General features: G+C 49.2%; 1 protein-coding gene across 1 annotated transcript in view; it reads left to right on the top strand.

The window, feature by feature from the left end:
- The first annotated feature begins 9438 nt into the window (after positions 1-9438).
- Positions 9439-9708, top strand: part of ZCCHC14 (zinc finger, CCHC domain containing 14) — a 52925-nt gene continuing 52655 nt past the window's right edge. Inside the window, exon 1 of the mRNA XM_012657695.1 lies at positions 9439-9452. The gene's annotated coding sequence lies outside the window, so the exon portion shown is untranslated. The remainder of the gene's footprint in view (positions 9453-9708) is intronic.

The raw sequence follows: 9708 nt of genomic DNA, 5'->3' as shown, positions 1-9708 counted from the left end.
CCCAGCCCTCGCGCCGAGACTGCACCCGGCCCCTCAGGCTGTACCTTAAGGCTTCATCCCCGCCAGGGGCCCTGTTCCCGGCCGCTACCTCGCACCCCGGGTCTGCACCCCAACCCCAGCCCCGGCCTGAGCCTCCACCCCGCAGCCGCGAGGCCTCCCCGCTGGACGCCCGGGCTTCGGGTCCGGGGGACTCCGGTCCGAGCGGCGGCGGGGGCGCACGGCACCCCGCGCCCCAGACCCCCGCGGGAGCGGGTTAGCACCCGGCCAGAGTTCGCAGCCCCTTGGCGGCGCCTCCCTCCACACTGCGGGCTGGAAGCGCGATAAGGCATTTGTCCCTTTAATTGGGCTCTTGGGTGACAGATAACGGTTAAACATTGTGTCGCCTTGGTCTCTCCAAATCTGGTGTTTATTACCAGGAAGGAGGGACTGGGCCGGTGCCAGAGCCGCTCGCGAGGTGGGAGGTGGGTCGGACCGCGCCGGCCGCTCTGGGCACAGGCGTCCCAGGTGTCCGAGCGCCCGCGGGGCTGCGCCGCGCAGACGTGTGTGCACGCGCCTACAGTGTGCGTTGAATGTGTGCGTTTGTGAACGTGTGTGTGAGATTGTTTTGGGGAGCCAGGCTGCCGGGACAGGGACTCACAGAGCCTGAGCGCCCGCGGAATGACGTGCTGGGACCGTCCTCCCCGCAGACAGCGGCCTGGGTGCCCGGCCTCCCTGCCCGGCCTCCGTGAGGAGCTGGGCCGAGCAGGCTTAGCCTGCCAGTGAGACGGGAAGGGCATCTGCTCGCCCTCCCCACCCGCCGTTTCCCAGCTGTGGCGCTGTTCTTAGCAGCCCCCGGAACCCAGCGCCAACGTCTTGCTCTCAGAGAAGGTTTCCCTTTGATCCAGTGTGTGCGTCCTTTGGTTACAACCCAGTTCTCTTCGGAAAGCCAGAGATTGCGTCGGACCAGCCGTGCAGAGTGCTGCTGTGCAGCGTCTTTGTGCTTCTTGCAGTTAAAACTTAGACATGACTTTGCTTTTATGAGTGGCTGAGAAAGCTGTCTCGGCTGCTTGTGTGTTTTTTTTTTTTTTAAAGCTGTCTCTCAACCCTACATTGTGGTTTTTTCTTTTTAATGTCTTCCTTTAAGAAGTGGTTGTGGTACTTACATTGGTTTTTTATTGATGTCTTATCTTTTTTGGTGACATTTATCTTCAGGTCACTGCCATGTGCTGTCAGTGCTCCAAGTCCCGTGCGTTAGTAACGTCCGGCTGTTGCTAGTTACACCGGCTCTTTAAGGGCACTCTTGCGTGTGCGGATGCATGGCCGTATGCAGAAGGTGATGATTATTATTTTGGTGGGGCCGTGAGCTAAATCTAGAACAAAAATATCTTTTATAGAAAGGAGAGGCTTTCTGTCGAGCAAAAATCCCTTTGATGAGATGAAGGGGGTCTATTCCTTCTCACACCCCCACCACCTTGGGGCCATGAGCTCTGAATTTACCAGCCCTGCGGCCTTGGCCGGAATCCCCGTCGAAGTTCCCTGTTGCCGTTGCAAGGGGCGTCACCTACGGCGCAGGCCTGTTTGGGGCGTTGCGCAGGTAACACAGCCCGCACACGTGTGTGAACGCTGCTTGGCTCTCCGTGGCCTCTCTGGCTTTTTAAACTGATGTTTTATAGAGGTGCGCTAAGCGGAATCAGGGCGCATTTTATAGGACGAAATGTTTACGTCTTGGTCATGAGTGTTCACGTGTTCTAATTTGATTTTTGAATAGTTGCTTGAAGCTGACAGTTTTTTTATTTTTGGAAAATCAGAAAATTCCATGGGATTTTTCATAATGAGAATTATTATAAAAGGAGTAACTTTGAGGCCATTGTTTACATATTTTGAAACAACTGTGGTTCCTGATGTTCCCTGTGTGTCCCCTATGTCACTGCTAAAGTAATTTCAATCACATTTATTTCACTTTCTGTTCCTTTGCTGCTTCACAGTTAAGGCGGGTGGCATCCGGCCTTTAAATATTTTGCCTGCTCTGTCTCTCAAAGTCTAACGTGTGGTGTCATCCTGACAGAGCAGCCCCACCGAAGCTCTGTTGTACGTTTTTTTTGTAAGTTGTTGTATTTTGTTTTGAACTCTCAGTTTAGAGACTTTGTGTTTTTCTTTTACGTTCTTTATCCCATTTAAATTTTTACTTCTTTTTAAAGTGTATTTTCTGGAATATTATTTGCAGTTGCATCTCCAAACCCTCACTGTGTTTTTATTTTAAAATTCTTATTGTTGCAAGGACTTCTAGAAGTTTAAAAGTGTGGGGAGTGTAGAGTAGATATAGCTGTATTTTACTTTCAGAAACGGAAATATTCGTAGTAGTGAAACTGAAATATTCATGGATTGAAATAGTTTTACTCTGCTTCGTATCTGAGCTGATAAAACGCCGTCAACTTGCTAAGCACTGGTGATGGTTGGCGTTAGACTTACCACTGCCTGTCTTTTCATTTATTTAAATATAAAGTCCTAGTTTTGGAAACAAAGTTAATCCTTTGCAATTTTTTGTGTCAGTGATGTGCTAAGACATAGGCATGTGTTTATGTATCTTTTAGTAACAACTTCATTGAGATACAATTCACATACCACACAGTCCGCCCTTTCAAAGTGTGCAGTTGGTGGTTTTTAGTATAGTCATAGAGTTGTGCAACCATTACCGCTAATTTCAGCACATTTTCGTCACCCGGAAAAGAAATCTGGTACCTATTAGCAGTCGCTCCTCACTCGCCCCAGCTGCTGTCGACCACTAACCCACTCTCTGTGGATGATTTTCCTGGATGTTGCGTGAGTGGACCATGCACTGTGTGGCCTTCTGTGTCTGGTTTCTTAGGCTCGGCGCCATGTCTCAAGGGTCGTTTCTGTCGTGCATGTATCAGCACTTGATTTTCCTAGCTGAGCGATGCTCCATTTCATGGGTAGACCACATTTTATCTGGCTCGCAGTGGATGGGCATTTGGGTTGTTACATGTGCTTGTTTCTCGGGGACTTGTTTTGCTTCATGGTTAATAGGCTGTTTGTCTTAATTTCCTTATATTGGACCTGACAGGAACGTGGTCTTTGGAACACTGTCAGCACGTGGCTGTCCTGAGGAACCTCGATCCTATGAGCAGAGTCCGCTTGGTGACTGGCTAGGCGTTATGTGCAGAGCTGTGCGCGTGTATCTGTAGCCTGTCTTAGGAACTGCATTAAAGGTGGCAGAGGGCGCTGCTGTAGATACAGAGGCGTAAGGGCTGGCGGTAGGCAGTGAAGTTGTTCTGGTGCAGCTGGGGAGGAGTAGGGTAGGTGGTGGGGAGCAGGGGCCACACCTCAGCTCCAGCAGGCTGGCAGGTAGGCCCCAGTGCCCCTGACTTTTGTATTTCAGCGTCCTTGTGATACAGATCATAATGGAACTACTGCATGGGTTTTTTTTTTTTTTTCTCTAAAGGGGGTGCTAAAATGGTGTTTTTAAAGTGCTTGGTGCAGGGGTGTGGTTGGGTGGTGGTCTTCCTGAGGGTGTGTGTTCTACGGAACAGGCGTGGGGTGCCCTAGGACGAGCACTGCAGAAACCCTGGATGTGCACGAACCCTGTGAATTAACCTGCTAGCGATCTCTTGCCCAAGGTAAACAAATCGTTGCAGTTCAAAGGTAGAACATTGGGTAGTTTGACCTGTGGTTATCACGTGAGGTAAGAATGACTCCTTTTGGTTTCTCCTTTAACTCTGAAACTCTTCACCTCTTGCAACTGAAACTAATCTAGCATTCTGCAAGACAGGACTTTGGAGCAGCTGTTGCTGATGGTTAAAGGAATAGCTGTGACCTGACAGAACTGTTTTGTCTCCAGCTTTAACATTTGTTTTCCTGGGCAGTGGGGAACTGCCCAGTCTATGAACTTAAGCCTGGCTGTCTCTGTGTACATTACTTTGTTTATTACACTACAGGAGATAATATCCTAACACACATGGGATTTCGGGGGGCCAGGTTTTATGGGTGTAAAAGACCGTCTTGTTTCTATAGTGAAGTACAGTATATGATACAGGAATTGAGACCTACAGTCCTGTGTTGCTGAAGGATGGGGATGTCTTCTAAGACGTGCATTGTCAGGTGGCTTTGTCCTGTGCGAACATCAGAGCACACTACAGAAACGTAGGCTGCATGGTGTAGCCTGCAGCTCCCGGGCTACAAACCTGCATAGCATATTACTGGACGGAGTACTGCAGGCAGTTGTAGCACCATGGTGAGTATTTGTGTATCTAAACATAGAAAAGGTACAGCAAAAATACATTATAATCTTATGGGGCACCCACCGTCAAGTGTAGCCGAGTATACGTTGTTGTCATCGACAGAAACATTGTTACCTGGCACGTGGCTGTATGGAGTGCAGTTTTAATTGCTTTCTTGTTGGTGACGTCTTCATTTACAATGAAGACCTGACGGTGTGTTTTAGAGTCAGTCCTTCCACCTCCTGTGTGATGGCTTCGCTCACGCGGCAATTTCGTCACTGTCGTCACTGTCCTCTGCCCTTACATTAAGTGGAGGCCGTTTATTTTCACATGAGCTAGTTCACATCTGATTTATTCAACTTAGTAAACATTGGAGTTCGTATTTTATTGATGTTATATATTGTGTTCTGGAGTATCGTTGCAGGGCTTGGAGTTTTATGTCATCTTTGGGTATGATGAGTGATATGATGGTTTTAATGTAATTCATAAAAATTGGAAACAGTTGCAGATAAACCTCAACATCAGTCTTGCTGCTGCAGTTTTTGAAGCTCGTTGTTTACTCAGGCTTTATTCTACCCATTTTCGCATTAGTCCTGTAAGCTTCGTTTACCTTCCTGTTGGATCGAGGACATTTTTGGATTAATATACATTTTCCAATACATTCACATACGAGTCTGACAACTTCAGAGGGCAGCTAGTAGAAGTCCTCACACTGGTACATTTTTGTTTGTTCGTGGAAGTGGTGACTGCTTGACCTCATTGGAGACTGAATTGGTCAAAAGAGATTTTTGTTATGCCTAGGAAAACTAATTCTCCCCCCATCTTAGAGGGATTAGTTTTGTTTGTTTTTAAGAGACAGGTTCTTACTTTTTTGCCCAGGCTGGAGTGCAGTGGTGCGATCACAGTGCACTGCAGCCTCCAACTCCTGGGCTCAAGCCATCTTCCTGCTTCAACCTCCTGAGTAGCTGAGCATCTGGAACTATGGGCGTGCACCACCAGGCCTGGCCAATCTTTTATTTTTGTAGAAATGGGGTCTTGCTATGTTGCCCAGGTGGGTCTTGAATTTGTGGCCACAGGGGATCCTCTAGCCTCAGCCTCCCAGAGTGCTGGGATCATAGATGTGAGCAACTGCACCCGGCCCGTTTTAGAAGATCCTTCTTTTTTTGTGAGAAACTCCCAGTTGGAACAGTAGTTATCTTGTTAGTTTAAGTAAGAACTGTTAGTTTACATTATTGAAGGGTTTCTGATTTTGGACTTGAGCTTTGACATAGGCAGTTTAGAAATTAGTTTTAACGAGATTGTTTTTGTCCAGTCATACATAGATAGATGTTTTGATTGTGGAGAGACCTGACACATTGTAGAAACATTTCTTGTTAAAAGTAAAAAGAGAAAATCAAGAACTAATAAAATAGGTTAATTCTTAGCAATTTCTGTTTTGTGGGTTAAAAGGCCTGAAGTTATTTAAAGTGAAGAGGAGACAAAGGCAAGACAGCGTCTTTCAAACAGTTGCTGTTCTAAAGCAGCATGAATGCACGGCCGGGGCGTGATTAGGTAGGACTGTGTACAGAGGGCTGCCTGGGCCCGGGACAGCGTCCCTCTCGCATCTGTGGACGCCACCACGGGTCTCAGCAGTGAACTTGCCTGAGGTGGGGATTTTGTAGGCCTCTAGAAACAGCACTAGCCCTTGGAATGTCTTATCTAGACCTGGCCCCGGCCTTCATTTCTCTTCTGTTTCCTCTCTGTTGCGGTCACATCTTTGTTTCCTCAGGGGCACCGTTGGGTCAGTTGTCTGAACTTTGCCGTTTCCTGTCTCCCTCCTCCTCCTCCCACTGAACTTTGACCTCCAGTATTTTCCCACTTGGCTCACAGACATGTTCGTGTTTCTCTGATTCGTCTTTTAAACAAAACCAAACCCTTCCTTTAATGTTGTCTGCCTCCGTCAGCCCCTCTTCCCTCTGTCCCTGCGTGGCCCACGCCCCCCCAGCCGGCCAGCAGAAGCTTCCCACGCCTGCTGCGCGGCGGCGGTCCGTGTCCGCCAGGCTGGTGCGCGTCCTCCCAGGCGTTTTTACCAGGTAATACACATGTGCTTACAGTGCTTTTGAAATGTCGCACACGTATTTAAGTACATGCAGGGGCTTAGCGGTGCTGTTCTCGGGGTCTGTGTGGAGCGCAGCCGGCGTCTGGCGTCGGCACCCGCTGCCCCTGCTTGCTCCTCGGCTACCCGCGTCTGCCTCTGACCTCTTTGACTAAAACGGTTTTTATTAAAGGGAATTCAGTAATCTCTTGAGCTAAGAAAAATTTAAATAGGTTGTCAGAGGTAAGATCTGAAAAGGTGCCCGGGGTGTTGGGTGACAGTCCCCTCTCCCGCCAGCAGCCAGGGAAGGGCCCAGCGCGTTTTAAGGGTCAGGCAGTGTTTGGTTCCTTTACGTAGGTGTGAGAACTTTGATTTCACATTCAAAGAACAAGTTTCTTACCCTCTCCCCAGCCATCTAGTTCCCCTCCTAGTAGGTAACACCGTTCTTTGTAGAACCTTCCAGAGAGACTGTGTATTTACAAATGGATAACTGGTGTCCCTTGGTTTCCTCTCTTGGTGGCCTGGAGGAGGGTTCTCAGCAGTCCCTAAGGAGCACCCTGGTTCTGTTCTGAGGCTGCCCGGTGCGGGTGTGTTTTTGCTCAGTCCCTGTTGATAGACACTTTGGTGCCGTCGTATTACTGCGAACAGCACAGTGTCAGCTGTGTGTCATCTACATAGTGGCCACGTTCTGCAGATGTGACCTTTCACACGTAGGCAGGTGTATCTGTAGAGCAGAACTCTGGACGTGGAGTTGGTCAGACAGCCTGTGCTTATTGTTTTACGTATTGCCGTGATCTCCCTTTTAAAATTCCCACAACAGTACCGAGTGCCTGGTTCCCTGCACGTTGAAAGCGCGCGAGTTCGGTTCGGTTGGGTGAAGAGGGCACCTCCGTGCCGTGTGGTTTTACCTTGCAGCCCTCTTACGAGTGAAGTTGGACGTTTCTTCAGGTGACCCATGTTATCATTTTTGGTGAGTCAGCCATCTCCTCTGTGCATCTCTGTTGGATTGTTGGTCTTTGGTTTTTAGAAGCTCTTTAAGTTTCAAGGAAATTATCTTTAGTAGGAGTTGCAAGTATTTTCCTTTTTTTATCTTTTGACTTTGCCATGCAGTTTTTTTAATGTCCTATTTATCAGTCTTTTTTTGTATGGCTTCTGGGTTTTGTGTTGTAATTAGAAATGCATCGTGCCTTATATATCATGCATTGCACACATCAGTATAGATTACATATATGTACACACAAAGCATCATACGTTGTGAAGACATTCCCCTGCAGTGTCTTCTGGTACAGAACTTGTGTGGTTTCACTTTGTGTATCGAACAGATCCATCTGGAACTTGTTTGGTAAGAGATACAAAGCTAGCTTTATAGGTTCCAGATGACAGCCCGTTCGTCCGAACGGCATCTGTCGAATATCTATCTTCTCCCTCCCAGAGCTGAAATATCTTTTATCATATGTCCCGTATCCCTTGGCTTCGCTCCTGCACCCTCTGTACTGCTGCTTCGACGTCTCCGTCTGGACGGCCTCGTCCTGGCCGGGCGCGTGGACCCTTGGCGGACTGAGGACGGTGCTGCCTCCTGTCAGCTCTGGCGCTGCTGGTTTCCCTCCTCTCTGAGTGTTTGCTTTCAGTTTCTCATCCGCCTTCCTGCACTTCTGGTTATGTTATTTCTCAGGCTTCTTTCCTTTTGCTTTGTAATTTGTGACATTTTCAACTGTGGTTTTGCCAGTCTCACTGATGAATCCAAAAACTCTGCATGCCCAGCTAGACCTTGAGGTCCCAGCGAAGGTTCTGGTAGCTCAGTCCATACGAAGGCAGGCTTCTCTGTTCCCATCTGCCGTGGTTTGATTGTTTCCCAGAGTTCACATGTTGGAGACTTAATGCCCGTGCGGAGGTATTGGAGGTGGGACCTCATGGGAGGTGATTAGGCCACTGCCTGTGACAGTGGGTCAGTGTCCTTACTGCCCAGAGCGGGCTTGTTACCAGAGCAATTTGGGCCCCTGCTCGCCCTCCTGCCCTTCCGCGCGGGCCCGCGCGGCACCGAGGCCCCGTCAGGTGTGGCCCTCGACCTCGGGCTTCCAGACCTGTCAGAAGTACGTTCCTTTTCTTGGTAAATCGCCCCTCTCTGGTATTCTGGGACGCCATCCTTGGCCAGCTCCCCCTTCCTCCCCGTCCCCGCCAGCCAGGAGCCCTTTTTAGCCCCTCACTGGTTTGCTCCTGAGTCCTTAACCGCCTGCAGGTTTGTCGTGCAGTGACACCGTCACGGCTCCTGTGTGTGTCTCTCAGGGTCTCATCCGCACTTGCCACGGTGGGCACACTCATGGCACACTGCTAAGGCAGACTCAGACGTGGGGCAGTGTGCCACGGAGCCAGGACATAGGTTAAAATTGTCTTCAGGAAACAAGCACGACCCCAGCCTAGTGTAACTCCACTTGCCTTCCGATTCAAAAATGCATGTTGAAATGCAAGGGACTGACGTTTTTCTTTTAGAATTAAGCTGATGGCTATTGTTTAAAGTCTACGAGAAACAGCTCTGTAGCTGCTTTATTTTATTTTTTAATTAAATAGTTCAGAAACATCGATACCTGAGCTCTTTTTAGAAATAACAGTGACACACTCAACTTCTAACCTTCAGTTGGATCATCTCTTTAGCACCTTGTGGTCTCCTGGCCTGGTCCCATCTCTGTAGCCCCCGTATTTGCAGCTCCCCCGTCCCTTGCAGTCCCTCTGTCCCCTGAGCCTTTGCAGATGCTGTTCTCTCAGGCAGGACACCTGGTACCGGCGACACCGCCAGTTTCCGCTTCTCGGCTGTCAGATGCCATCCTGCTGTTGCCTCCTCAGCCTAGAGCTGTGCGTCGTGTTGTAACAGGTCTCTCTACGTTTCTGTCACGAGACTTGGACTTCCTGGAGGGTGGACACTGAGTCTGTCTTTTTGGTTTCAGTCGCTAGAGCCTGGCAGTTCTGCACCCTCATCCTGGGAGTGTCCGTTAAACCCAGAGGCAGGAGGTGTCGGACGCTGCTGGAAAGGACAGCGTTTTCCTCGGGCTTGTTCCCCGGCCGTGGTGGTCACTCGTGTCACTGATGCCAGCTCTTTATCTCCACCTTGTGCCTTTCCCCGATGACTGCTTCTCTGACGTGTTAATATGTAGATCCTGGGGAACTTTAAGGTATCTGTACGCTACTTTCTTATTTTTAACTTAAAAATATATTTTTAAAAAACTGGCGTGCGGAAGATTTCTCTGGGAGAAACTGACCCGATAGTTTGGCTCTTGTTACCTGGATGGCAGACACGCAGGGGGCCAGCAGGTCGGCTCAGAGTTGGGGAACCCGTCGCGGCGCTGTGGTCTCCTGCGGAGGCACGCGGGTGGCAGGTGCATTTCCTTGGAGGAGTGTTTCTAGTTCTACGAGGAGGTTTGGTGGTGT

Source organism: Propithecus coquereli, unplaced genomic scaffold (assembly GCF_000956105.1).
Source record: "Propithecus coquereli isolate 6110/MARCELLA unplaced genomic scaffold, Pcoq_1.0 Scaffold557, whole genome shotgun sequence".
Taxonomy (NCBI): Eukaryota; Metazoa; Chordata; class Mammalia; order Primates; family Indriidae; genus Propithecus; species Propithecus coquereli.
This window is presented reverse-complemented; position numbering and strand designations above follow the sequence as displayed.